Raw genomic sequence first — 27817 nt, 5'->3', positions numbered from 1 at the left:
GTTTCATAGTGATGGAGGATAGTTTCATGGTGATGGAGGATAGTTTCATAGTGATGGTGGATAGTTTCATGGTGATGGTGGATAGTTTCATAGTGATGGAGGATAGTTTCATGGTGATGGAGGATAGTTTCATAGTGATGGAGGATAGTTTCATGGTGATGGAGGATAGTTTCATGGTGATGGTGGATAGTTTCATAGTGGAGGATAGTTTCATGGTGATGGTGGATAGTTTCATAGTGATGGAGGATAGTTTCATGGTGATGGAGGATAGTTTCATAGTGATGGAGGATAGTTTCATGGTGATGGTGGATAGTTTCATTGTATTGGTGGATAGTTCCATGGTGATGGTGGATAGTTTCATGGTGATGGAGGATAGTTTCATGGTGATGGAGGATACTTATATGGTGATGGAGGATAGTTTCATGGTGATGGAGGTTACTTATATGGTGATGGAGGATAGTTTCATGGTGATGGAGGATACTTATATGGTGATGGAGGATAGTTTCATGGTGATGGTGGATAGTTTCATGGTGATGGAGGATAGTTTCATGGTGATGGTGGATAGTTTCATGGTGATGGAGGATAGTTTCATGGTGATGGTGGATAGTTTCATGGTGATGGAGGATAGTTTCATGGTGATGGAGGATAGTTTCATGGTGATGGTGGATAGTTTCATTGTTTTGGTGGATAGTTTCATGGTGATGGAGGATAGTTTCATGGTGATGGTGGATAGTTTCATTGTTTTGGTGGATAGTTTCATGGTGATGGAGGATAGTTTCATGGTGATGGTGGATAGTTTCATGGTGATGGAGGATAGTTTCATGGTGATGGAGGATAGTTTCATGGTGATGGTGAATAGTTTCATTGTTTTGGTGGATAGTTTCATGGTGATGGAGGATAGTTTCATGGTGATGGTGAATAGTTTCATTGTTTTGGTGGATAGTTTCATGGTGATGGTGGATAGTTTCATGGTGATGGAGGATAGTTTCATGGTGATGGTGGATAGTTTCATGGTGATGGTAGATAGTTTCATGGTGATGGAGGATAGTTTCATGGTGATGGAGGATAGTTTCATGGTGATGGAGGATAGTTTCATGGTGATGGAGGATAGTTTCATGGTGATGGTGGATAGTTTCATTGTATTGGTGGATAGTTCCATGGTGATGGTGGATAGTTTCATGGTGATGGAGGATAGTTTCATGGTGATGGAGGATACTTATATGGTGATGGAGGATAGTTTCATGGTGATGGAGGTTACTTATATGGTGATGGAGGATAGTTTCATGGTGATGGAGGATACTTATATGGTGATGGAGGATAGTTTCATGGTGATGGTGGATAGTTTCATGGTGATGGAGGATAGTTTCATGGTGATGGTGGATAGTTTCATGGTGATGGAGGATAGTTTCATGGTGATGGTGGATAGTTTCATGGTGATGGAGGATAGTTTCATGGTGATGGAGGATAGTTTCATGGTGATGGTGGATAGTTTCATAGTGATGGAGGATAGTTTCATGGTGATGGAGGATAGTTTCATAGTGATGGAGGATAGTTTCATGGTGATGGAGGATAGTTTCATGGTGATGGTGGATAGTTTCATAGTGAAGGATAGTTTCATGGTGATGGTGGATAGTTTCATAGTGATGGAGGATAGTTTCATGGTGATGGAAGATAGTTTCATAGTGATGGAGGATAGTTTCATGGTGATGGTGGATAGTTTCATTGTATTGGTGGATAGTTCCATGGTGATGGTGGATAGTTTCATGGTGATGGAGGATAGTTTCATGGTGATGGAGGATACTTATATGGTGATGGAGGATAGTTTCATGGTGATGGAGGTTACTTATATGGTGATGGAGGATAGTTTCATGGTGATGGAGGATACTTATATGGTGATGGAGGATAGTTTCATGGTGATGGTGGATAGTTTCATGGTGATGGAGGATAGTTTCATGGTGATGGTGGATAGTTTCATGGTGATGGAGGATAGTTTCATGGTGATGGTGGATAGTTTCATGGTGATGGAGGATAGTTTCATGGTGATGGAGGATAGTTTCATGGTGATGGTGGATAGTTTCATAGTGATGGAGGATAGTTTCATGGTGATGGAGGATAGTTTCATAGTGATGGAGGATAGTTTCATGGTGATGGAGGATAGTTTCATGGTGATGGTGGATAGTTTCATAGTGATGGAGGATAGTTTCATGGTGATGGTGGATAGTTTCATAGTGATGGAGGATAGTTTCATGGTGATGGAGGATAGTTTCATAGTGATGGAGGATAGTTTCATGGTGATGGTGGATAGTTTCATAGTGATGGAGGATAGTTTCATGGTGATGGTGGATAGTTTCATAGTGATGGAGGATAGTTTCATGGTGATGGTGGATAGTTTCATAGTGATGGAGGATAGTTTCATGGTGATGGAGGATAGTTTCATAGTGATGGTGGATAGTTTCATGGTGATTGTGGATAGTTTCATAGTGATGGAGGATAGTTTCATGGTGATGATGGATAGTTTCATGGTGATGGAGGATAGTTTCATGGTGATGGTGGATAGTTTCATAGTGATGGAGGATAGTTTCATGGTGATGGAGGATAGTTTCATAGTGATGGAGGATAGTTTCATGGTGATGGTGGATAGTTTCATAGTGATGGAGGATAGTTTCATGGTGATGGAGGATAGTTTCATAGTGATGGTGGATAGTTTCATGGTGATGGTGGATAGTTTCATAGTGATGGAGGATAGTTTCATGGTGATGATGGATAGTTTCATGGTGATGGAGGATAGTTTCATGGTGATGGTGGATAGTTTCATAGTGATGGAGGATAGTTTCATGGTGATGGAGGATAGTTTCATGGTGATGGAGGATAGTTTCATGGTGATGGTGGATAGTTTCATGGTGATGGAGGATAGTTTCATGATGATGGTGGATAGTTTCATGGTGATGGAGAATAGTTTCATTTTGATGGTGGATAGTTTCATGGTGATGGTGGATAGTTTCATGGTGATGGTGGATAGTTTCATGGTGATGGAGGATAGTTTCATGGTGATGGAGGATAGTTTCATGGTGATGGTGGATAGTTTCATGGTGATGGAGGATAGTTTCATGGTGATGGTGGATAGTTTCATGGTGATGGAGGATAGTTTCATGGTGATGGTGGATAGTTTCATGGTGATGGTGGATAGTTTCATCGTGATGGTGGATAGTTTCATTGTATTGGTGGATAGTTTCATGGTGATGGTGGACAGTTTCAGAGTGATGGAGGATAGTTTCATGGTGATGGAGGATAGTTTCATGGTGATGGTGGATAGTTTCATGGTGATGGTGGATAGTTTCATGGTGATGGTGGATAGTTTCATCGTGATGGTGGATAGTTTCATTGTATTGGTGGATAGTTTCATGGTGATGGAGGATAGTTTCATGGTGATGGAGGATAGTTTCATGGTGATGGTGGACAGTTTCATGGTGATGGAGGATAGTTTCATGGTGATGGAGGATAGTTTCATGGTGATGGTGGATAGTTTCATGGTGATGGTGGATAGTTTCATGGTGATGGAGGATAGTTTCATGGTGATGGTGGATAGTTTCATGGTGATGGAGGATAGTTTCATGGTGATGGAGGATAGTTTCATGGTGATGGAGGATAGTTTCATGGTGATGGAGGATAGTTTCATGGTGATGGAGGATAGTTTCATGGTGATGGAGGATAGTTTCATGGTGATGGTGGAGAGTTTCATGGTGATGGTGGATAGTTTCATGGTGATGGTGGATAGTTTCATGGTGATGGTGGATAGTTTCATGGCGATGGTGGATAGTTTCATGGCGATGGTGGATAGTTTCATGGTGATGGAGGATAGTTTCATGGTGATGGAGGATAGTTTCATGGTGATGGAGGATAGTTTCATGGTGATGGTGTATAGTTTCATGGTGATGGTGGACAGTTTCAGGGTGATGGAGGATAGTTTCATGGTGATGGAGGATAGTTTCATGGTGATGGAGGATAGTTTCATGGTGATGGAGGATAGTTTCATGGTGATGGAGGATAGTTTCATGGTGATGGTGGAGAGTTTCATGGTGATGGTGGATAGTTTCATGGTGAGGGTGGATAGTTTCATGGTGATGGTGGATAGTTTCATGGTGATGGTGGATAGTTTCATGGCGATGGTGGATAGTTTCATGGTGATGGAGGATAGTTTCATGGTGATGGTGGAGAGTTTCATGGTGATGGTGGATAGTTTCATGGTGATGGAGGATAGTTTCATGGTGATGGTGGATAGTTTCATGGTGATGGTGGATAGTTTCATGGTGATGGTGGATAGTTTCATGGTGATGGTGGATAGTTTCATGGCGATGGTGGATAGTTTCATGGTGATGGTGGATAGTTTCATGGTGATGGTGGATAGTTTCATGGCGATGGTGGATAGTTTCATGGTGATGGTGGATAGTTTCATGGTGATGGTCGATAGTTTCATGGTGATGGAGGATAGTTTCATGGTGATGGTGGAGAGTTTCATGGTGATGGTGGATACTTTCATGGTGAGGGTGGATAGTTTCATGGTGATGGTGGATAGTTTCATGGTTATGGAGGATAGTTTCATTGTATTGGTGGATAGTTTCATGGTGATGGTGGACAGTTTCAGGGTGATGGAGGATAGTTTCATGGTGATGGAGGATAGTTTCATGGTGATGGAGGATAGTTTCATTGTATTGGTGGATAGTTTCATGGTGATGGTGGACAGTTTCAGGGTGATGGAGGATAGTTTCATGGTGATGGAGGATAGTTTCATGGTGATGGAGGATAGTTTCATGGTGATGGAGGATAGTTTCATGGTGATGGAGGATAGTTTCATGGTGATGGTGGAGAGTTTCATGGTGATGGTGGATAGTTTCATGGTGATGGTGGATAGTTTCATGGTGATGGTGGATAGTTTCATGGTGATGGTGGATAGTTTCATGGCGATGGTGGATAGTTTCATGGTGATGGAGGATAGTTTCATGGAGATGGTGGAGAGTTTCATGGTGATGGTGGATAGTTTCATGGTGATGGAGGATAGTTTCATGGTGATGGTGGATAGTTTCATGGTGATGGTGGAGAGTTTCATGGTGATGGTGGATAGTTTCATGGTGATGGAGGATAGTTTCATGGTGATTGTGGATAGTTTCATGGTGATGGTGGATAGTTTCAAGGTGATGGAGGATAGTTTCATGGTGATTGTGGATAGTTTCATGGTGATGGTGGATAGTTTCATGGTGATGGAGGATAGTTTCATGGTGATTGTGGATAGTTTCATGGTGATGGAGGATAGTTTCATGGCGATGGTGGATAGTTTCATGGCGATGGTGGATAGTTTCATGGTGATGGATAGTTTCATGGTGATGGTGGATAGTTTCATGGTGATGGTGGATAGTTTCATGGTGATGGATAGTTTCATGGTGATGGTGGATAGTTTCATGGTGATGGTGGATAGTTTCATGGTGATGGTGGATAGTTTCATGGTGATGGTGGATAGTTTCATGGTGATGGTGGATAGTTTCATGGCGATGGTGGATAGTTTCATGGCGATGGTGGATAGTTTCATGGTGATGGTGGATAGTTTCATGGTGATGGTGGATAGTTTCATGGTGATGGTGGATAGTTTCATGGTGATGGTGGATAGTTTCATGGTGATGGTGGATAGTTTCATGGCGATGGTGGATAGTTTCATGGTGATGGTGGATAGTTTCATGGTGATGGTGGATAGTTTCATGGTGATGGTGGATAGTTTCATGGTGATGGTGGATAGTTTCATGGCGATGGTGGATAGTTTCATGGTGATGGTGGATAGTTTCATGGTGATGGTGGATAGTTTCATGGTGATGGTGGATAGTTTCATGGTGATGGTGGATAGTTTCATGGTGATGGTGGATAGTTTCATGGTGATGGTGGATAGTTTCATGGTGATGGTGGATAGTTTCATGGCGATGGTGGATAGTTTCATGGTGATGGTGGATAGTTTCATGGTGATGATGGATAGTTTCATGGTGATGGTGGATAGTTTCATGGTGATGGTGGATAGTTTCATGGCGATGGTGGATAGTTTCATGGTGATGGATAGTTTCATGGTGATGGTGGATAGTTTCATGGTGATGGTCGATAGTTTCATGGTGATGGTGGATAGTTTCATGGTGATGGTGGATAGTTTCATGGCGATGGTGGATAGTTTCATGGCGATGGTGGATAGTTTCATGGTGATGGTGGATAGTTTCATGGTGATGGTGGATAGTTTCATGGTAATGGAGGATAGTTTCATGGTGATGGTGGAGAGTTTCATGGTGATGGTGGATAGTTTCATGGTGAGGGTGGATAGTTTCATGGTGATGGTGGATAGTTTCATGGTTATGGAGGATAGTTTCATTGTATTGGTGGATAGTTTCATGGTGATGGAGAATAGTTTCATGGTGATGGTGGATAGCTTCATGGTGCTGGTGGATAGTTTCATGGTGATGGTGGATAGTTTCATGGTGATGGTGGATAGTTTCATGGTGATGGTGGATAGTTTCATGGCGATGGTGGATAGTTTCATGGTGATGGTGGATAGTTTCATGGTGATGGAGGATAGTTTCATAGTGATGGAGGATAGTTTCATGGCGATGGTGGATAGTTTCATGGTGATGGAGGATAGTTTCATGGTGATGGAGGATAGTTTCATGGTGATGGTGAATAGTTTCATGGTGGAGGATATTTTCATTGTATTGGTGGATAGTTTCATGGTGATGGAGGATAGTTTCATGGTGATGGTGGATAGTTTCATGGTGATGGTGGATAGTTTCATGGTGGAGGATAGTTTCATTGTATTGGTGGATAGTTTCATGGTGATGGTGGATAGTTTCATGGTGATGGAGGATAGTTTCATAGTGATGGTGGATAATTTCATGGTGATGGTGGATAGTTCCATAGTGATGGAGGATAGTTTCATGGTAATGGAGGATAGTTTCATGGTGATGGTGGATAGTTTCATGGTGATGGTGGATAGTTTCATTTTACTGGTGGATAGTTTCATGGTGATGGTAGATAGTTTCATGGTGATGGAGGATAGTTTCATGGTGTTGGTGGATAGTTTCATGGTGATGGTGGATAGTTTCATGGTGGAGGATAGTTTCTTGGTGATGGTGGATAGTTTCATGGTGATGGTGGATAGTTTCATGGTGATGGTGGATAGTTTCATGGTGGAGGATAGTTTCATGGTGTTGGTGGATAGTTTCATGGTGATGGTGGATAGTTTCATGGTGGAGGATAGTTTCATGGTGATGGTGGATAGTTTCATTTTACTGGTGGATAGTTTCATGGTGATGGTAGATAGTTTCATGGTGATGGAGGATAGTTTCATGGTGTTGATGGATAGTTTCATGGTGATGGAGGATAGTTTCATGGTGGAGGATAGTTTCTTGGTGATGGTGGATAGTTTCATGGTGATGGAGGAGAGTTTCATGGTGATGGAGGATAGTTTCATGGTGATGGAGGATAGTTTCATGGGGATGGAGGATAGTTTAATTGAATTTGTGGATAGTTTCATGGTGATGGAGGATAGTTTCATGGTGATGGAGGATAATTTCATGGTGATGGAGGATAGTTTCATGGTGATGGTGGATAGTTTCATGGTGATGGTGGATAGTTTCATGGTGATGGAGGATAGTTTCATGGTGATGGTGGATAGTTTCATTGTGATGGAGGATAGTTTCATGGTGATCGAGGAATTATGCGACATTGATATTATGTGATGAATGTTTATGCGATATTGATGACATTTATGTTAATGGCGAATATTCATGGCGACAGCGAATAATTATGGTAAACGTTGAATAATTTATAATGGCGTGAAGTGAACTCGTTCTGATGTTGATGATGTTCATTGTTGATGTTGAGTAATTTCATGACGATGATGGAGCGTGTTTCATGGCGATATGTTGGAGTGCTGTTCACCAGTAGCCAATGAACAATTGCTTTATTAGTGAGCCATTTATGACAGTAAATGACCAATTTCATAGTGATAGCCAATAAAATTTATAGCAGTATTGTTAATTTCATGACAATGAGTGAATAATTTCTGCTTTGGTAATGATGAGTAATTCACTTATTAAATAGTGAACAATTTTGTAGTAATGTTGAGCCGTTTCTTAACATTAACAGATGACTATAGCGATGAACAATTATAGCCAGCGTGATAAATTTATGGCGAAATGTTAACCATTACGAATGATGAGTAATTCTCAGTGTTAGTGAATAATTTCGTAGTGTTGATGATGTTCGCTGCGTGATGAATCAATTTGTAGTAATGAACATTTATGATAGTAAAACATTTGCCAGCTATCAGAAGAATGTTTCAACAGTGAAAGCGTGAAGCTTGGCATTAATGATGCGTTTCTTGTTTAAATTAGATGTTCTTATTAGAAGTAGTGGTGGATAGTTTCATGGTGCATGAAGGAATGATTTCTTGTATTGGTGATGTTTCATGGTGATGGAAAACAATTTCATAAATGATGTTAGATCGCTTCATAGTGCTGGTAGATGATTTCATGTGATAGTGAATCGTTCATAGTGATAGTGAATGAATTTCATAGTGATGAGTGAATGAATTTACATGCGATGGTAGATAGTTCATAGTGATAGTGAATGATTCATGGTGATGAAGAGATAATTTCATAATGATGAAGATAGTTTCATGGCGATAGTGAATAGATTTCATAGTGATGAGGATTTCATGGTAATGGAGGATAGTTTCATGGTGATGGTGGATAGTTTCACGGTGATGGTGGATAGTTTCATTTTACTGGTGGATAGTTTCATGGTGATTGTAGATAGTTTCATGGTGATGGAGGATAGTTTCATGGTGTTGGTGGATAGTTTCATGGTGATGGTGGATAGTTTCATGGTGGAGGATAGTTTCTTGGTGATGGTGGATAGTTTCATGGTGATGGTGGATAGTTTCATGGTGATGGTGGATAGTTTCATGGTGGAGGATAGTTTCATGGTGTTGGTGGATAGTTTCATGGTGATGGTGGATAGTTTCATGGTGGAGGATAGTTTCATGGTGATGGTGGATAGTTTCATTTTACTGGTGGTGATGGAGGATAGTTTTATGGTGATGGTGGATAGTTTCATGGTGATGGTGGATAGTTTCATGGTGATGGAGGATAGTTTCATGGTGATGGTGGATAGTTTCATGGTGATGGAGGATAGTTTCATGGTGATGGAGGATAGTTTCATGGTGATGGAGGATAGGTTCATGGTGATGGTGGATAGTTTCATGGTAATAGAGGATAGTTTCATGGTGATGGTGGATAGTTTCATTGTGATGGAGGATAGTTTCATTGTGATGGTGGATAGTTTCATGGTGATGGTGGATAGTTTCATGGTGATGGTGGATAGTTTCATGGTGATGGAGGATAGTTTCATTGTATTGGTGGATAGTTTCATGGTGATGGAGGATAGTTTCATGGTGATGGAGGATAGTTTCATGGTGATGGAGGATAGTTTCATGGTGATGGAGGATAGTTTCATTGTGATGGTGGATAGTTTCATGGTGATGGAGGATAGTTTCATGGTGATGGAGGATAGTTTCATGGTGATGGTGGATAGTTTCATGGTGATGGAGGAAATTATAATTGTATTGGTGGATCGTTGCATGGTGATGGTGGATAGTTTCACGGTGATGGAGGATAGTTTCATGGTGATGGAGGATAGTTTCATAGTGATGGAGGATAGTTTCAAGGTGATGGTGGATAGCTTCATGGTGATGGAGGATAGTTTCATGGTGATGGTGGATAGTTTCATGGTGATGGTGGACAGTTTCATGGTGATGGTGGATAATTTCATGGTGATGGAGGATATTTTCATTGTTTTGGAGGATAGTTTCATGGTGATGGTGGATAGTTCCATGGTGATGGTGGATAGTTTCATGGTGATGGAGGATAATTTCATGGTGATGGTGGATAGTTTCATGGTGATGGTGGATAGTTTCATTGTATTGGTGGATAGTTTCATGGTGATGGAGGATAGTTTCATGGTGATGGTGGATAGTTTCATGGTGATGGAGGATAGTTTCATGGTGATGGTGGATAGTTTCATGGTGATGGTGGATAGTTTCATGGTGATGGAGGATAGTTTCATGGTGATGGAGGATAGTTTCATTGTATTGGAGGATAATTTCATGGTGATGGAGGATAGTTTCATTGTATTGGTGGATAGTTTCATGGTGATGGAGGATAGTTTCATTGTATTGGAGGATAATTTCATGGTGATGTAGGATAGTTTCATGGTGATGGAGGATAGTTTCATGGTGATGGAGGATAGTTTCATGGTGATGGTGGATAGTTTCATGGTGATGGAGGATAGTTTCATGGTGATGGAGGATAGTTTCATGGTGATGGAGGATAGTTTCATGGTGATGGAGGATAGTTTCATGGTGATGGAGGATAGTTTCATGGTGATGGAGGATAGTTTCATTGTGATGGTGGATAGTTTCATGGTGGAGGATAGTTTCATGGTGATGGAGGATAGTTTCATGGTGATGGAGGATAGTTTCATGGTGATGGAGGATAGTTTCATGGTGATGGAGGATAGTTTCATGATGATGGTGGATAGTTTCATTGTGATGGTGGATAGTTTCATGGTGATGGAGGATAGTTTCATTGTGATGGTGGATAGTTTCATGGTGGAGGATAGTTTCATGGTGATGGAGGATAGTTTCATGGTGATGGAGGATAGTTTCATGGTGATGGAGGATAGTGTCATGGTGATGGAGGATAGTTTCATGGTGATGGAGGATAGTTTCATGGTGATGGAGGATAGTTTCATGGTGATGGTGGATAGTTTCATGGTAATGGAGGATAGTTTCATGGTGATGGTGGAGAGTTTCATGGTGATGGTGGATAGTTTCATGGTGAGGGTGGATAGTTTCATGGTGATGGTGGATAGTTTCATGGTTATGGAGGATAGTTTCATTGTATTGGTGGATAGTTTCATGGTGATGGAGAATAGTTTCATGGTGATGGTGGATAGCTTCATGGTGCTGGTGGATAGTTTCATGGTGATGGTGGATAGTTTCATGGTGATGGTGGATAGTTTCATGGTGATGGTGGATAGTTTCATGGCGATGGTGGATAGTTTCATGGTGATGGTGGATAGTTTCATGGTGATGGAGGATAGTTTCATAGTGATGGAGGATAGTTTCATGGCGATGGTGGATAGTTTCATGGTGATGGAGGATAGTTTCATGGTGATGGAGGATAGTTTCATGGTGATGGTGAATAGTTTCATGGTGGAGGATATTTTCATTGTATTGGTGGATAGTTTCATGGTGATGGAGGATAGTTTCATGGTGATGGTGGATAGTTTCATGGTGATGGTGGATAGTTTCATGGTGGAGGATAGTTTCATTGTATTGGTGGATAGTTTCATGGTGATGGTGGATAGTTTCATGGTGATGGAGGATAGTTTCATAGTGATGGTGGATAATTTCATGGTGATGGTGGATAGTTCCATAGTGATGGAGGATAGTTTCATGGTAATGGAGGATAGTTTCATGGTGATGGTGGATAGTTTCATGGTGATGGTGGATAGTTTCATTTTACTGGTGGATAGTTTCATGGTGATGGTAGATAGTTTCATGGTGATGGAGGATAGTTTCATGGTGTTGGTGGATAGTTTCATGGTGATGGTGGATAGTTTCATGGTGGAGGATAGTTTCTTGGTGATGGTGGATAGTTTCATGGTGATGGTGGATAGTTTCATGGTGATGGTGGATAGTTTCATGGTGGAGGATAGTTTCATGGTGTTGGTGGATAGTTTCATGGTGATGGTGGATAGTTTCATGGTGGAGGATAGTTTCATGGTGATGGTGGATAGTTTCATTTTACTGGTGGATAGTTTCATGGTGATGGTAGATAGTTTCATGGTGATGGAGGATAGTTTCATGGTGTTGGTGGATAGTTTCATGGTGATGGAGGATAGTTTCATGGTGGAGGATAGTTTCTTGGTGATGGTGGATAGTTTCATGGTGATGGAGGAGAGTTTCATGGTGATGGAGGATAGTTTCATGGTGATGGAGGATAGTTTCATGGGGATGGAGGATAGTTTAATTGAATTTGTGGATAGTTTCATGGTGATGGAGGATAGTTTCATGGTGATGGAGGATAATTTCATGGTGATGGAGGATAGTTTCATGGTGATGGTGGATAGTTTCATGGTGATGGTGGATAGTTTCATGGTGATGGAGGATAGTTTCATGGTGATGGTGGATAGTTTCATGGTGATGGAGGATAGTTTCATGGTGATCGAGGATAGTTTCATGGTGATGGAGGATAGGTTCATGGTGATGGTGGATAGTTTCATGGTAATAGAGGATAGTTTCATGGTGATGGTGGATAGTTTCATTGTGATGGAGGATAGTTTCATTGTGATGGTGGATAGTTTCATGGTGATGGTGGATAGTTTCATGGTGATGGTGGATAGTTTCATGGTGATGGAGGATAATTTCATTGTATTGGTGGATAGTTTCATGGTGATGGAGGATAGTTTCATTGTATTGGTGGATAGTTTCATGGTGATGGAGGATAGTTTCATGGTGATGGAGGCTAGTTTCATTGTGATGGTGGATAGTTTCATGGTGATGGAGGATAGTTTCATGGTGATGGAGGATATTTTTATTGTATTGGTGGATAGTTTCATGGTGATGGTGGATAGTTTCACGGTGATGGAGGATAGTTTCATGGTGATGGAGGATAGTTTCATAGTGATGGAGGATAGTTTCAAGGTGATGGTGGATAGCTTCATGGTGATGGAGGATAGTTTCATGGTGATGGTGGATAGTTTCATGGTGATGGTGGACAGTTTCATGGTGATGGTGGATAATTTCATGGTGATGGAGGATAGTTCCATTGTATTGGTGGATAGTTTCATGGTGATGGTGGATAGTTCCATGGTGATGGTGGATAGTTTCATGGTGATGGAGGATAATTTCATGGTGATGGTGGATAGTTTCATGGTGATGGTGGATAGTTTCATTGTATTGGTGGATAGTTTCATGGTGATGGAGGATAGTTTCATGGTGATGGTGGATAGTTCCATGGTGATGGTGGATAGTTTCATGGTGATGGTGGATAGTTTCATGGTGATGGAGGATAGTTTCATGGTGATGGAGGATAGTTTCATGGTGATGGAGGATAGTTTCATTGTATTGGAGGATAATTTCATGGTGATGGAGGATAGTTTCATTGTATTGGTGGATAGTTTCATGGTGATGGAGGATAGTTTCATTGTATTGGAGGATAATTTCATGGTGATGTAGGATAGTTTCATGGTGATGGAGGATAGTTTCATGGTGATGGAGGATAGTTTCATGGTGATGGTGGATAGTTTCATGGTGATGGAGGATAGTTTCATGGTGATGGAGGATAGTTTCATGGTGATGGAGGATAGTTTCATGGTGATGGAGGATAGTTTCATGGTGATGGAGGATAGTTTCATGGTGATGGAGGATAGTTTCATTGTGATGGTGGATAGTTTCATGGTGGAGGATAGTTTCATGGTGATGGAGGATAGTTTCATGGTGATGGAGGATAGTTTCATGGTGATGGAGGATAGTTTCATGGTGATGGAGGTTAGTTTCATGATGATGGTGGATAGTTTCATTGTGATGGTGGATAGTTTCATGGTGATGGAGGATAGTTTCATTGTGATGGTGGATAGTTTCATGGTGGAGGATAGTTTCATGGTGATGGAGGATAGTTTCATGGTGATGGAGGATAGTTTCATGGTGATGGAGGATAGTGTCATGGTGATGGAGGATAGTTTCATGTTGATGGAGGATAGTTTCATGGTGATGGAGGATAGTTTCATGGTGATGGTGGATAGTTTCATGGTAATGGAGGATAGTTTCATGGTGATGGTGGAGAGTTTCATGGTGATGGTGGATAGTTTCATGGTGAGGGTGGATAGTTTCATGGTGATGGTGGATAGTTTCATGGTTATGGAGGATAGTTTCATTGTATTGGTGGATAGTTTCATGGTGATGGAGAATAGTTTCATGGTGATGGTGGATAGCTTCATGGTGCTGGTGGATAGTTTCATGGTGATGGTGGATAGTTTCATGGTGATGGTGGATAGTTTCATGGTGATGGTGGATAGTTTCATGGCGATGGTGGATAGTTTCATGGTGATGGTGGATAGTTTCATGGTGATGGAGGATAGTTTCATAGTGATGGAGGATAGTTTCATGGCGATGGTGGATAGTTTCATGGTGATGGAGGATAGTTTCATGGTGATGGAGGATAGTTTCATGGTGATGGTGAATAGTTTCATGGTGGAGGATATTTTCATTGTATTGGTGGATAGTTTCATGGTGATGGAGGATAGTTTCATGGTGATGGTGGATAGTTTCATGGTGATGGTGGATAGTTTCATGGTGGAGGATAGTTTCATTGTATTGGTGGATAGTTTCATGGTGATGGTGGATAGTTTCATGGTGATGGAGGATAGTTTCATAGTGATGGTGGATAATTTCATGGTGATGGTGGATAGTTCCATAGTGATGGAGGATAGTTTCATGGTAATGGAGGATAGTTTCATGGTGATGGTGGATAGTTTCATGGTGATGGTGGATAGTTTCATTTTACTGGTGGATAGTTTCATGGTGATGGTAGATAGTTTCATGGTGATGGAGGATAGTTTCATGGTGTTGGTGGATAGTTTCATGGTGATGGTGGATAGTTTCATGGTGGAGGATAGTTTCTTGGTGATGGTGGATAGTTTCATGGTGATGGTGGATAGTTTCATGGTGATGGTGGATAGTTTCATGGTGGAGGATAGTTTCATGGTGTTGGTGGATAGTTTCATGGTGATGGTGGATAGTTTCATGGTGGAGGATAGTTTCATGGTGATGGTGGATAGTTTCATTTTACTGGTGGATAGTTTCATGGTGATGGTAGATAGTTTCATGGTGATGGAGGATAGTTTCATGGTGTTGGTGGATAGTTTCATGGTGATGGAGGATAGTTTCATGGTGGAGGATAGTTTCTTGGTGATGGTGGATAGTTTCATGGTGATGGAGGAGAGTTTCATGGTGATGGAGGATAGTTTCATGGTGATGGAGGATAGTTTCATGGGGATGGAGGATAGTTTAATTGAATTTGTGGATAGTTTCATGGTGATGGAGGATAGTTTCATGGTGATGGAGGATAATTTCATGGTGATGGAGGATAGTTTCATGGTGATGGTGGATAGTTTCATGGTGATGGTGGATAGTTTCATGGTGATGGAGGATAGTTTCATGGTGATGGTGGATAGTTTCATGGTGATGGAGGATAGTTTCATGGTGATCGAGGATAGTTTCATGGTGATGGAGGATAGGTTCATGGTGATGGTGGATAGTTTCATGGTAATAGAGGATAGTTTCATGGTGATGGTGGATAGTTTCATTGTGATGGAGGATAGTTTCATTGTGATGGTGGATAGTTTCATGGTGATGGTGGATAGTTTCATGGTGATGGTGGATAGTTTCATGGTGATGGAGGATAATTTCATTGTATTGGTGGATAGTTTCATGGTGATGGAGGATAGTTTCATTGTATTGGTGGATAGTTTCATGGTGATGGAGGATAGTTTCATGGTGATGGTGGATAGTTTCATGGTGATGGAGGATAGTTTCATGGTGATGGAGGCTAGTTTCATTGTGATGGTGGATAGTTTCATGGTGATGGAGGATAGTTTCATGGTGATGGAGGATAGTTTCATGGTGATGGTGGATAGTTTCATGGTGATGGAGGATATTTTTATTGTATTGGTGGATAGTTTCATGGTGATGGTGGATAGTTTCACGGTGATGGAGGATAGTTTCATGGTGATGGAGGATAGTTTCATAGTGATGGAGGATAGTTTCAAGGTGATGGTGGATAGCTTCATGGTGATGGAGGATAGTTTCATGGTGATGGTGGATAGTTTCATGGTGATGGTGGACAGTTTCATGGTGATGGTGGATAATTTCATGGTGATGGAGGATAGTTCCATTGTATTGGTGGATAGTTTCATGGTGATGGTGGATAGTTCCATGGTGATGGTGGATAGTTTCATGGTGATGGAGGATAATTTCATGGTGATGGTGGATAGTTTCATGGTGATGGTGGATAGTTTCATTGTATTGGTGGATAGTTTCATGGTGATGGAGGATAGTTTCATGGTGATGGTGGATAGTTCCATGGTGATGGTGGATAGTTTCATGGTGATGGTGGATAGTTTCATGGTGATGGAGGATAGTTTCATGGTGATGGAGGATAGTTTCATGGTGATGGAGGATAGTTTCATTGTATTGGAGGATAATTTCATGGTGATGGAGGATAGTTTCATTGTATTGGTGGATAGTTTCATGGTGATGGAGGATAGTTTCATTGTATTGGAGGATAATTTCATGGTGATGTAGGATAGTTTCATGGTGATGGAGGATAGTTTCATGGTGATGGAGGATAGTTTCATGGTGATGGTGGATAGTTTCATGGTGATGGAGGATAGTTTCATGGTGATGGAGGATAGTTTCATGGTGATGGAGGATAGTTTCATGGTGATGGAGGATAGTTTCATGGTGATGGAGGATAGTTTCATGGTGATGGAGGATAGTTTCATTGTGATGGTGGATAGTTTCATGGTGGAGGATAGTTTCATGGTGATGGAGGATAGTTTCATGGTGATGGAGGATAGTTTCATGGTGATGGAGGATAGTTTCATGATGATGGTGGATAGTTTCATTGTGATGGTGGATAGTTTCATGGTGATGGAGGATAGTTTCATTGTGATGGTGGATAGTTTCATGGTGGAGGATAGTTTCATGGTGATGGAGGATAGTTTCATGGTGATGGAGGATAGTTTCATGGTGATGGAGGATAGTGTCATGGTGATGGAGGATAGTTTCATGGTGATGGAGGATAGTTTCATGGTGATGGAGGATAGTTTCATGATGATGGTGGATAGTTTCATGGTAATGGAGGATAGTTTCATGGTGATGGTGGATAGTTTCATGGTGATGGTGGATAGTTTCATTTTACTGGTGGATAGTTTCATGGTGATGGTAGATAGTTTCATGGTGATGGAGGATAGTTTCATGGTGTTGGTGGATAGTTTCATGGTGATGGTGGATAGTTTCATGGTGGAGGATAGTTTCTTGGTGATGGTGGATAGTTTCATGGTGATGGTGGATAGTTTCATGGTGATGGTGGATAGTTTCATGGTGGAGGATAGTTTCATGGTGTTGGTGGATAGTTTCATGGTGATGGTGGATAGTTTCATGGTGGAGGATAGTTTCATGGTGATGGTGGATAGTTTCATTTTACTGGTGGATAGTTTCATGGTGATGGAGGATAGTTTCATGGTGATGGAGGATAGTTTCATGGTGATGGAGGATAGTTTCATGATGATGGTGGATAGTTTCATTGTGATGGTGGATAGTTTCATGGTGATGGAGGATAGTTTCATTGTGATGGTGGATAGTTTCATGGTGGAGGATAGTTTCATGGTGATGGAGGATAGTTTCATGGTGATGGAGGATAGTTTCATGGTGATGGAGGATAGTGTCATGGTGATGGAGGATAGTTTCATGGTGATGGAGGATAGTTTCATGGTGATGGAGGATAGTTTCATGATGATGGTGGATAGTTTCATTGTGATGGTGGATAGTTTCATTTTGATGGTGGATAGTTTCATGGTGATGGAGGATAGTTTCATTGTGATGGTGGATAGTTTCATGGTGATGGAGGATAGTTTCATGGTGATGGAGAATAATTTCATTTTGATGGTGGATAGTTTCATGGTGATGGAGGATAGTTTCATGGTGATGGAGGATAGTTTCATGGTGATGGAGGATAGTTTCATGGTGATGGAGGATAGTTTCATGGTGATGGAGAATAATTTCATTTTGATGGTGGATAGTTTCATGGTGATGGTGGATAGTTTCATCGTGATGGTGGATAGTTTCATGGTGATGGAGGATAGTTTCATGGTGATGGTGGATAGTTTCATGGTGGAGGATAGTTTCATGGTGATGGAGGATAGTTTCATGGTGATGGAGGATAGTTTCATGGTGATGGAGGATAGTTTCATGGTGATGGAGAATAATTTCATTTTGATGGTGGATAGTTTCATGGTGATGGTGGATAGTTTCATCGTGATGGTGGATAGTTTCATGGTGATGGAGGATAGTTTCATGGTGATGGTGGATAGTTTCATGGTGATGGAGGATAGTTTCATGGTGATGGTGGGTAGTTTCATGGTGATGGAGGATAGTTTCTTGGTGATGGTGGATAGTTTCATGGTGATGGTGGGTAGTTTCATGGTGATGGAGGATAGTTTCTTGGTGATGGTGGATAGTTTCATGGTGATGTAGGATAGTTTCATGGTGATGGTGGATAGTTTCATGGTGATGGAGGATAGTTTCATGGTGATGGAGGATAGTTTCATGGTGATGGAGGATAGTTGCATGGTGATGGAGGATAGTTTCATGGTGATGGAGGATAGTTTCATGATGATGGTGGATAGTTTCATGGTGATGGAGGATAGTTTCATGGTGATGGAGGATAGTTTCATGGTGATGGAGGATAGTTTCATGGTGATGGTGGATAGTTTCATGGTGATTGAGGATAGTTTCATGATGATGGTGGATAGTTTCATTGTGATGGATGATAGTTTCATTTTGATGGTGGATAGTTTCATGGTGATGGAGAATAGTTTCATTTTGATGGTGGATAGTTTCATTGTGATGGTGGATAGTTTCATCGTGATGGTGGATAGTTTCATGGTGATGGAGGATAGTTTCATTGTGTTGGTGGATAGTTTCATGGTGATGGAGGATAGTTTCTTGGTGATGGAGGATAGTTTCATGGTGATGGAGGATAGTTTCATGGTGATGGAGTATAGTTTCATGGTGATGGAGGATAGTTTCATGGTGATGGAGGATAGTTTTATGGTGATGGAGTATAGTTTCATGGTGATGGAGGATAGTTTCATGGTGATGGAGGATAGTTTTATGGTGATGGAAGATAGTTTCATGGTGATGGTGGATAGTTTCATGGTGATGGTGGACAGTTTCATCGTGATGGTGGATAGTTTCATGGTGATGGAGGATAGTTTCATTGTGTTGGTGGATAGTTTCATGGTGATGGAGGATAGTTTCATGGTGATGAAGGATAGTTTCATAGTGATGGAGGATAGTTTCTTGGTGATGGAGGATAGTTTCATGGTGATGGAGGATAGTTTCATGGTGATGGAGGATAGTTTCATGGTGATGGAGTATAGTTTCTTGGTGATGGAGGATAGTTTCATGGTGATGGAGGATAGTTTCATGGTGATGGAGGATAGTTTTATGGTGATGGAAGATAGTTTCATGGTGATGGTGGATAGTTTCATGGTGATGGTGGATAGTTTCATGGTGATGGTGGATAGTTTCATGGTGATGGTGGATAGTTTCATGGTGATGGTGGATAGTTTCATGGCGATGGTGGATAGTTTCATGGTGATGGAGGATAGTTTCATGGAGATGGTGGAGAGTTTCATGGTGATGGTGGATAGTTTCATGGTGATGGAGGATAGTTTCATGGTGATGGTGGATAGTTTCATGGTGATGGTGGAGAGTTTCATGGTGATGGTGGATAGTTTCATGGTGATGGAGGATAGTTTCATGGTGATTGTGGATAGTTTCATGGTGATGGTGGATAGTTTCAAGGTGATGGAGGATAGTTTCATGGTGATTGTGGATAGTTTCATGGTGATGGTGGATAGTTTCATGGTGATGGAGGATAGTTTCATGGTGATTGTGGATAGTTTCATGGTGATGGAGGATAGTTTCATGGCGATGGTGGATAGTTTCATGGCGATGGTGGATAGTTTCATGGTGATGGATAGTTTCATGGTGATGGTGGATAGTTTCATGGTGATGGTGGATAGTTTCATGGTGATGGATAGTTTCATGGTGATGGTGGATAGTTTCATGGTGATGGTGGATAGTTTCATGGTGATGGTGGATAGTTTCATGGTGATGGTGGATAGTTTCATGGTGATGGTGGATAGTTTCATGGCGATGGTGGATAGTTTCATGGCGATGGTGGATAGTTTCATGGTGATGGTGGATAGTTTCATGGTGATGGTGGATAGTTTCATGGTGATGGTGGATAGTTTCATGGTGATGGTGGATAGTTTCATGGTGATGGTGGATAGTTTCATGGCGATGGTGGATAGTTTCATGGTGATGGTGGATAGTTTCATGGTGATGGTGGATAGTTTCATGGTGATGGTGGATAGTTTCATGGTGATGGTGGATAGTTTCATGGCGATGGTGGATAGTTTCATTGTGATGGTGGATAGTTTCATGGTGATGGTGGATAGTTTCATGGTGATGGTGGATAGTTTCATGGTGATGGTGGATAGTTTCATGGTGATGGTGGATAGTTTCATGGTGATGGTGGATAGTTTCATGGTGATGGTGGATAGTTTCATGGCGATGGTGGATAGTTTCATGGTGATGGTGGATAGTTTCATGGTGATGATGGATAGTTTCATGGTGATGGTGGATAGTTTCATGGTGATGGTGGATAGTTTCATGGCGATGGTGGATAGTTTCATGGTGATGGATAGTTTCATGGTGATGGTGGATAGTTTCATGGTGATGGTCGATAGTTTCATGGTGATGGTGGATAGTTTCATGGTGATGGTGGATAGTTTCATGGCGATGGTGGATAGTTTCATGGCGATGGTGGATAGTTTCATGGTGATGGTGGATAGTTTCATGGTGATGGTGGATAGTTTCATGGTAATGGAGGATAGTTTCATGGTGATGGTGGAGAGTTTCATGGTGATGGTGGATAGTTTCATGGTGAGGGTGGATAGTTTCATGGTGATGGTGGATAGTTTCATGGTTATGGAGGATAGTTTCATTGTATTGGTGGATAGTTTCATGGTGATGGAGAATAGTTTCATGGTGATGGTGGATAGCTTCATGGTGCTGGTGGATAGTTTCATGGTGATGGTGGATAGTTTCATGGTGATGGTGGATAGTTTCATGGTGATGGTGGATAGTTTCATGGCGATGGTGGATAGTTTCATGGTGATGGTGGATAGTTTCATGGTGATGGAGGATAGTTTCATAGTGATGGAGGATAGTTTCATGGCGATGGTGGATAGTTTCATGGTGATGGAGGATAGTTTCATGGTGATGGAGGATAGTTTCATGGTGATGGTGAATAGTTTCATGGTGGAGGATATTTTCATTGTATTGGTGGATAGTTTCATGGTGATGGAGGATAGTTTCATGGTGATGGTGGATAGTTTCATGGTGATGGTGGATAGTTTCATGGTGGAGGATAGTTTCATTGTATTGGTGGATAGTTTCATGGTGATGGTGGATAGTTTCATGGTGATGGAGGATAGTTTCATAGTGATGGTGGATAATTTCATGGTGATGGTGGATAGTTCCATAGTGATGGAGGATAGTTTCATGGTAATGGAGGATAGTTTCATGGTGATGGTGGATAGTTTCATGGTGATGGTGGATAGTTTCATTTTACTGGTGGATAGTTTCATGGTGATGGTAGATAGTTTCATGGTGATGGAGGATAGTTTCATGGTGTTGGTGGATAGTTTCATGGTGATGGTGGATAGTTTCATGGTGGAGGATAGTTTCTTGGTGATGGTGGATAGTTTCATGGTGATGGTGGATAGTTTCATGGTGATGGTGGATAGTTTCATGGTGGAGGATAGTTTCATGGTGTTGGTGGATAGTTTCATGGTGATGGTGGATAGTTTCATGGTGGAGGATAGTTTCATGGTGATGGTGGATAGTTTCATTTTACTGGTGGATAGTTTCATGGTGATGGTAGATAGTTTCATGGTGATGGAGGATAGTTTCATGGTGTTGATGGATAGTTTCATGGTGATGGAGGATAGTTTCATGGTGGAGGATAGTTTCTTGGTGATGGTGGATAGTTTCATGGTGATGGAGGAGAGTTTCATGGTGATGGAGGATAGTTTCATGGTGATGGAGGATAGTTTCATGGGGATGGAGGATAGTTTAATTGAATTTGTGGATAGTTTCATGGTGATGGAGGATAGTTTCATGGTGATGGAGGATAATTTCATGGTGATGGAGGATAGTTTCATGGTGATGGTGGATAGTTTCATGGTGATGGTGGATAGTTTCATGGTGATGGAGGATAGTTTCATGGTGATGGTGGATAGTTTCATGGTGATGGAGGATAGTTTCATGGTGATCGAGGATAGTTTCATGGTGATGGAGGATAGGTTCATGGTGATGGTGGATAGTTTCATGGTAATAGAGGATAGTTTCATGGTGATGGTGGATAGTTTCATTGTGATGGAGGATAGTTTCATTGTGATGGTGGATAGTTTCATGGTGATGGTGGATAGTTTCATGGTGATGGTGGATAGTTTCATGGTGATGGAGGATAATTTCATTGTATTGGTGGATAGTTTCATGGTGATGGAGGATAGTTTCATTGTATTGGTGGATAGTTTCATGGTGATGGAGGATAGTTTCATGGTGATGGAGGATAGTTTCATGGTGATGGAGGATAGTTTCATGGTGATGGAGGCTAGTTTCATTGTGATGGTGGATAGTTTCATGGTGATGGAGGATAGTTTCATGGTGATGGAGGATAGTTTCATGGTGATGGTGGATAGTTTCATGGTGATGGAGGATATTTTTATTGTATTGGTGGATAGTTTCATGGTGATGGTGGATAGTTTCACGGTGATGGAGGATAGTTTCATGGTGATGGAGGATAGTTTCATAGTGATGGAGGATAGTTTCAAGGTGATGGTGGATAGCTTCATGGTGATGGAGGATAGTTTCATGGTGATGGTGGATAGTTTCATGGTGATGGTGGACAGTTTCATGGTGATGGTGGATAATTTCATGGTGATGGAGGATAGTTCCATTGTATTGGTGGATAGTTTCATGGTGATGGTGGATAGTTCCATGGTGATGGTGGATAGTTTCATGGTGATGGAGGATAATTTCATGGTGATGGTGGATAGTTTCATGGTGATGGTGGATAGTTTCATTGTATTGGTGGATAGTTTCATGGTGATGGAGGATAGTTTCATGGTGATGGTGGATAGTTCCATGGTGATGGTGGATAGTTTCATGGTGATGGTGGATAGTTTCATGGTGATGGAGGATAGTTTCATGGTGATGGAGGATAGTTTCATGGTGATGGAGGATAGTTTCATTGTATTGGAGGATAATTTCATGGTGATGGAGGATAGTTTCATTGTATTGGTGGATAGATGAATTTTCATGGCTGATGGAGAGAGATAGTTTCATAGTGATGGAAGATAATTTCATGGTAAGATAATTTCATAGTGATGAAGATAATTTCACATAAAGTGATAGAATGAATTTCATGGTAATGGAAGAGACTAGTTTCACTGGTAAATAGAGGAATAATTTCATGAAATGATGAGAGATAATTTCATGAAGTAATGAAGAGATAGATTTTATTGTGATAGTAGATAGTTTCATAGTAGAGAGATAATTTCACATGAAGTAATGGAAGATAATTTCATAGTGATGAAGGAAATAATTTCATAAGTAAGAATAGTTTCAAGGTTTTTGGAAAAGGATATTTTTAAAGATATTTATAGTTTTTTGGGAAGTAGGGAAAGGGGGGAATTTTCCTAGTGAGGGAAGAAAATTTCTTTGTGAAGTAAAAAGATATTTTCATAGGGGAAAGGGAATAGTTTAAAAATGAAGTAGGAAAATTTTTCAGGGTGGGGAAGAATAATTTTCCAAAATGAGGGGTGTTCTTTAGTGAGGGGAAAAATTTTTGTGTGGGGTAATTTCATAGTAAAGAAAAATTTAAATTTGATAGTAAAAAGGGTTTTTTTTAATTTTAGAGAGAAATTTTCCCATTTTGATGGTGAAAATTTCATAAATAAATTGTTTCATTTAGGTAGATAGTTTCATGGTAAAGGGGAATAAAATTTCAATTGGTTAGGGAAGGAAAATTTTTTGTATTGGGGAAAATTTCATAGTGTTTTGGGAAGGAAAAAATTTCCCGGAATTTTATGGTGGAACTTATGGGTTTGGTGGAAATAGTTTCAGGTTTTGGGGATAGTTTTATTTTGATGGGGAAAATTTCATGGTATTTTGGAAAAATTTCCTTTTGGGATGGGTGAAAATTTCATGGTAAATTTTTTGGATAAGTTTCATGGGTGATGGAAAGGAAAATATTTTTCATAGTAAAATGGAGGATAGTTTCATAAATGGGGGAATAATTTCTTGGGATGGGGAAGTTTCATGGGAAAATGGAGATAATTTCAAAAATTTGTTTTGGGGAAAATTTCATATGATGAGTTAATTCTTGTTTGGTGGGGGATGTTTAGGGTGTTTGGGGGAATAATTTCTAAAAAAGGGGAAAAATTTAAGTGATAGGGGAAAAAATTTTATTTTTTTAAAGGAAAATTTCTTTGGGGGTGGAATAATTTTTATTGGGGTTATTTCCCCGGGAATTGTTTCATGGTTTTGGTAAATTAGTTCCGGTGATGGGGATAGTTTCATGGTGATGGGGGGATAGTTTTTGGAAATTGGGGGAAATTTAAAGGGTGAGGGTGGAAAAATTCAGGGTTGATGGGGGATGCCCCTTTTGTTTTTTTGGGCCTTTTTTGTAGGTAAAGGAAGTTTCTGGTGATGGGGGAAAGTTTTCAGGGTGAGGGAAGGATAATTTCTTTGGGGTGGTGATGGATAATTTCGCTGGTGATGGGGGGTGGTTTTGAGTGAGGGTTTTTTGTTTTCCCCATTTTGAGGAGGAAAAATTTTCATAGTGAGGGTTAAAAAATTTCATGGTTTTGGGGAAAGGTTTTCTTTGAAATTGGGGGAATAATTTCATGGGGGTGGGGGAAAATAGTTTCAGGGTTGATGGGGGAAAGGGATTATTGATTTTGGAAAAATTTCATAGTGGGGGGAAAATTTCCCAAGGGGAAAATTTTTATGGGGGGAAATTTTTTCGGGTAGGGGAAGGGAATGGTTTCTTGGTGAGGGAGGAATTTTTCATGTTTTTGGGGAAAATTTTCCCATAGTAATGGGGGATATTTCATTAAAAAATTTTTGGGGGGGAAAATTTAAAAAGGGTTTGAGGAAGGGAAATATTTCGGGGGAAAATTGGGGGAAATAATTTAATGGTGATGTTAAGGAAAAAGTTTCATGGTGGGGGGAGGATTTTGGGGAAGTGATGGAGGAAGTTTCATGGGATGGGGGAAAAATTTCCCTTGGTGATAGGAAAAATTTCATGGTGATGGGGGATAGTTTCATGGTGATGGGGGGAATTTCATGGTGGGGAGGAAATAGTTTCGGAAAGTGGGGGGAAAAAATTTTTTTGGTTTTGGAGAATTTTTTCCTTTGTGATGGGGGGAAGTTTCATAGGGGAAAAGAAAATTTTCATGGAAAGAGGGAAGGAATTTCATTGATGGAAGGAAAAATTTCTGGTGATAAGGTAAGTTTCCCAGGGTGATGGAAAGGGTTTAGTTTTTTTATAAAAAAATGGTGGGGGGGTTTATTGTTGAAGGTGAATAAAATTTCAAAAGGGGATGGAGAATAATTTCTAATGGTGAATATTTTCCATGGGGGAAGAAAATTTATGGTGATGGGGAAAATTTTTTCATGGTGATGGGGATATTTTCCCTTGGTGATGGGGATGGTTCATGGTGGGGGAAGGTTTTTCAAGGGGTTGGGATGGAAGATGGTTTTTTAAAAGGGGATGGGGATAAAATTTCATGGTGATGGTGGAAAAATTTCTTTTGGTAATGGGGGATAATTTCATGGTGATGGTGGGGGAAATTTCATGGTATTTGGAAGTTTCATGGTGGGGGGGAATAATTTCCTTGGTGATGTGGAAAATTTCCGGGTTGGCGGAGGGTGTTTCATTGAAAATTTGGGATAGTTTCATGGCGTGGAAAAATATTTCAGGGTTTTAAAAAGGTGGATGGGCTTCTGGTGCTGGTGGAGGGGTTTTCATGGTGATGGTGGTTATTTTCCTTGGTAAAATGGGGGGATGTTTCATGGTGATGGTGGATTTTCCCTTGGCGTGGTGGATAGTTTCATGGTAAATTGGGGGGTATTTCAGGGGATGGAGGATAGTTTAGGGGTGATGGGAGGAATTTCATGGCGATGGTGGATAGTTTCATGGTGATGGAGGATATTTCCCATGGTGATGGGGGAAATATTTTTCCGGGTGTGGTGAATATTTTTCTAGTGGGGGATATTTTTGTTTTTTGGGGAATTTTCTTGGTGTTTGGGGATGATTTCATAGTGATGGTGGATTTTTCTGGTGATGGGGGGATTTTTAATGGTGGAGGATGGTTTCATTGTTTTGGTGGAAGTTTCTTTGGTGATGGGGATTTTTTCATGGTGATGGGGGGATAGTTTCATAGTGATGGTAAAAATAATTTTCATGGTGATGGTGGAAAATTTTCCATAGTGATGGAGGATAGTTTCATGGTAATGGGGGAAAGTTTCTTTTGGTGATGGTGGATAGTTTCATGGTGATGGGGGAATGTTTCATTTACGGGGGAAATAGGTTTTAGGTGATAAGGGGGTGGAACCCTGGTGATGGAGAAATTTTCATGGTGTTGGTGGATATTTTCAAGAGTGATGGTAATTTTTTCCCTTTGGTGGGGGAAAGGGTTTCTTGAGGGGTGGGGGAATTTCGGGTGGGGGTGGATTTTTCCCTGGTGATGGTGGATAGTTTCATGGTGGAGGATATTTTCATGGTTTTTGGGTGGATATTTTCCCATTGGTGATGGGGGAAATAATTTTATGGTGGAGGATAGTTTCATGGTGAGGGTTAAAGGGTTTCTTTTTCCCTGGTGGAAGTTTTCTTGGTTTTGGTAATTGGTTTCTTTTGGTGAGGGAGAAAAATTTCATGGGTTTGAGGGGAAAAATTTTTCATGGTTTAAAGGAATGTTTCATAAGGGGGAAAGGTTTAATTTTCTTTGTGAGGGGAATTTAATTTATAGGGGTAGGGGGTTTCATGGTGATGGGGGGGTTTTTCATTTTAAATGGGGGATGGTTTCATGGGGATAGAGAGAAATTTTTAAATTTTGGAAAAAGTTTCGGGTGAGGGAAAGGATATTTTCCTTGGTGATGGAGGAAATTTTCCCAATAGTGAGGGAGAAGGTTTCAGGGATGGTGGATAATTTTTGGGATGGTGAATAAATTTAAGGCTGATGGAGGGATGGTTTCAGGGTTGATTTTTGGATATTTTCATGGTGATGGGGGAATATTTTTAGGGGGATCAGGATAGTTTCAGGGGTTGAGGGGAAAAATTGGGTTCATGGTGATGGTGGATAGTTTCATGGTAATGAGGATAGTTCCTGGTGTGGGGGTGGATTTTCTTTGGGAGGGGAGGATGTTTCATTGTGATGAGGGAATAATTTCCATGATGGTGGATAGTTTCATGGTGATGGGGGAATGTTCATGGTGAGGGGGAAAAATTTTCATTGTATTGGGGGAATAATTTCTTTAAGGAGGAAGGATGGGTTTTTATTTGGGGGAAATTAATTTCCCAATGGTGAGGGGAAAGGAAGTTTCAGGGGTGATGGGGAATAGTTTTAGTTGATGGGAGGTTTTTCCAGGGTGATGGAAGGCTTTTTCATTGTGATGGTGAAAAATTTCATGGTGATGGGGGAAAATTTTTCCTGGTGATGGAGGATGGTTTCCATGGTTTTGGTGGAAAATTTCATAGTGATGGAGATATTTTTTTGTTTTGGGGGAATATTTCATGGTGAT

Source organism: Cherax quadricarinatus, unplaced genomic scaffold (genome assembly GCF_038502225.1).
Source record: "Cherax quadricarinatus isolate ZL_2023a unplaced genomic scaffold, ASM3850222v1 Contig48, whole genome shotgun sequence".
In the NCBI taxonomy this organism is placed as follows: domain Eukaryota; kingdom Metazoa; phylum Arthropoda; class Malacostraca; order Decapoda; family Parastacidae; genus Cherax; species Cherax quadricarinatus.
Note: the sequence above shows the minus strand (reverse complement) of the source record.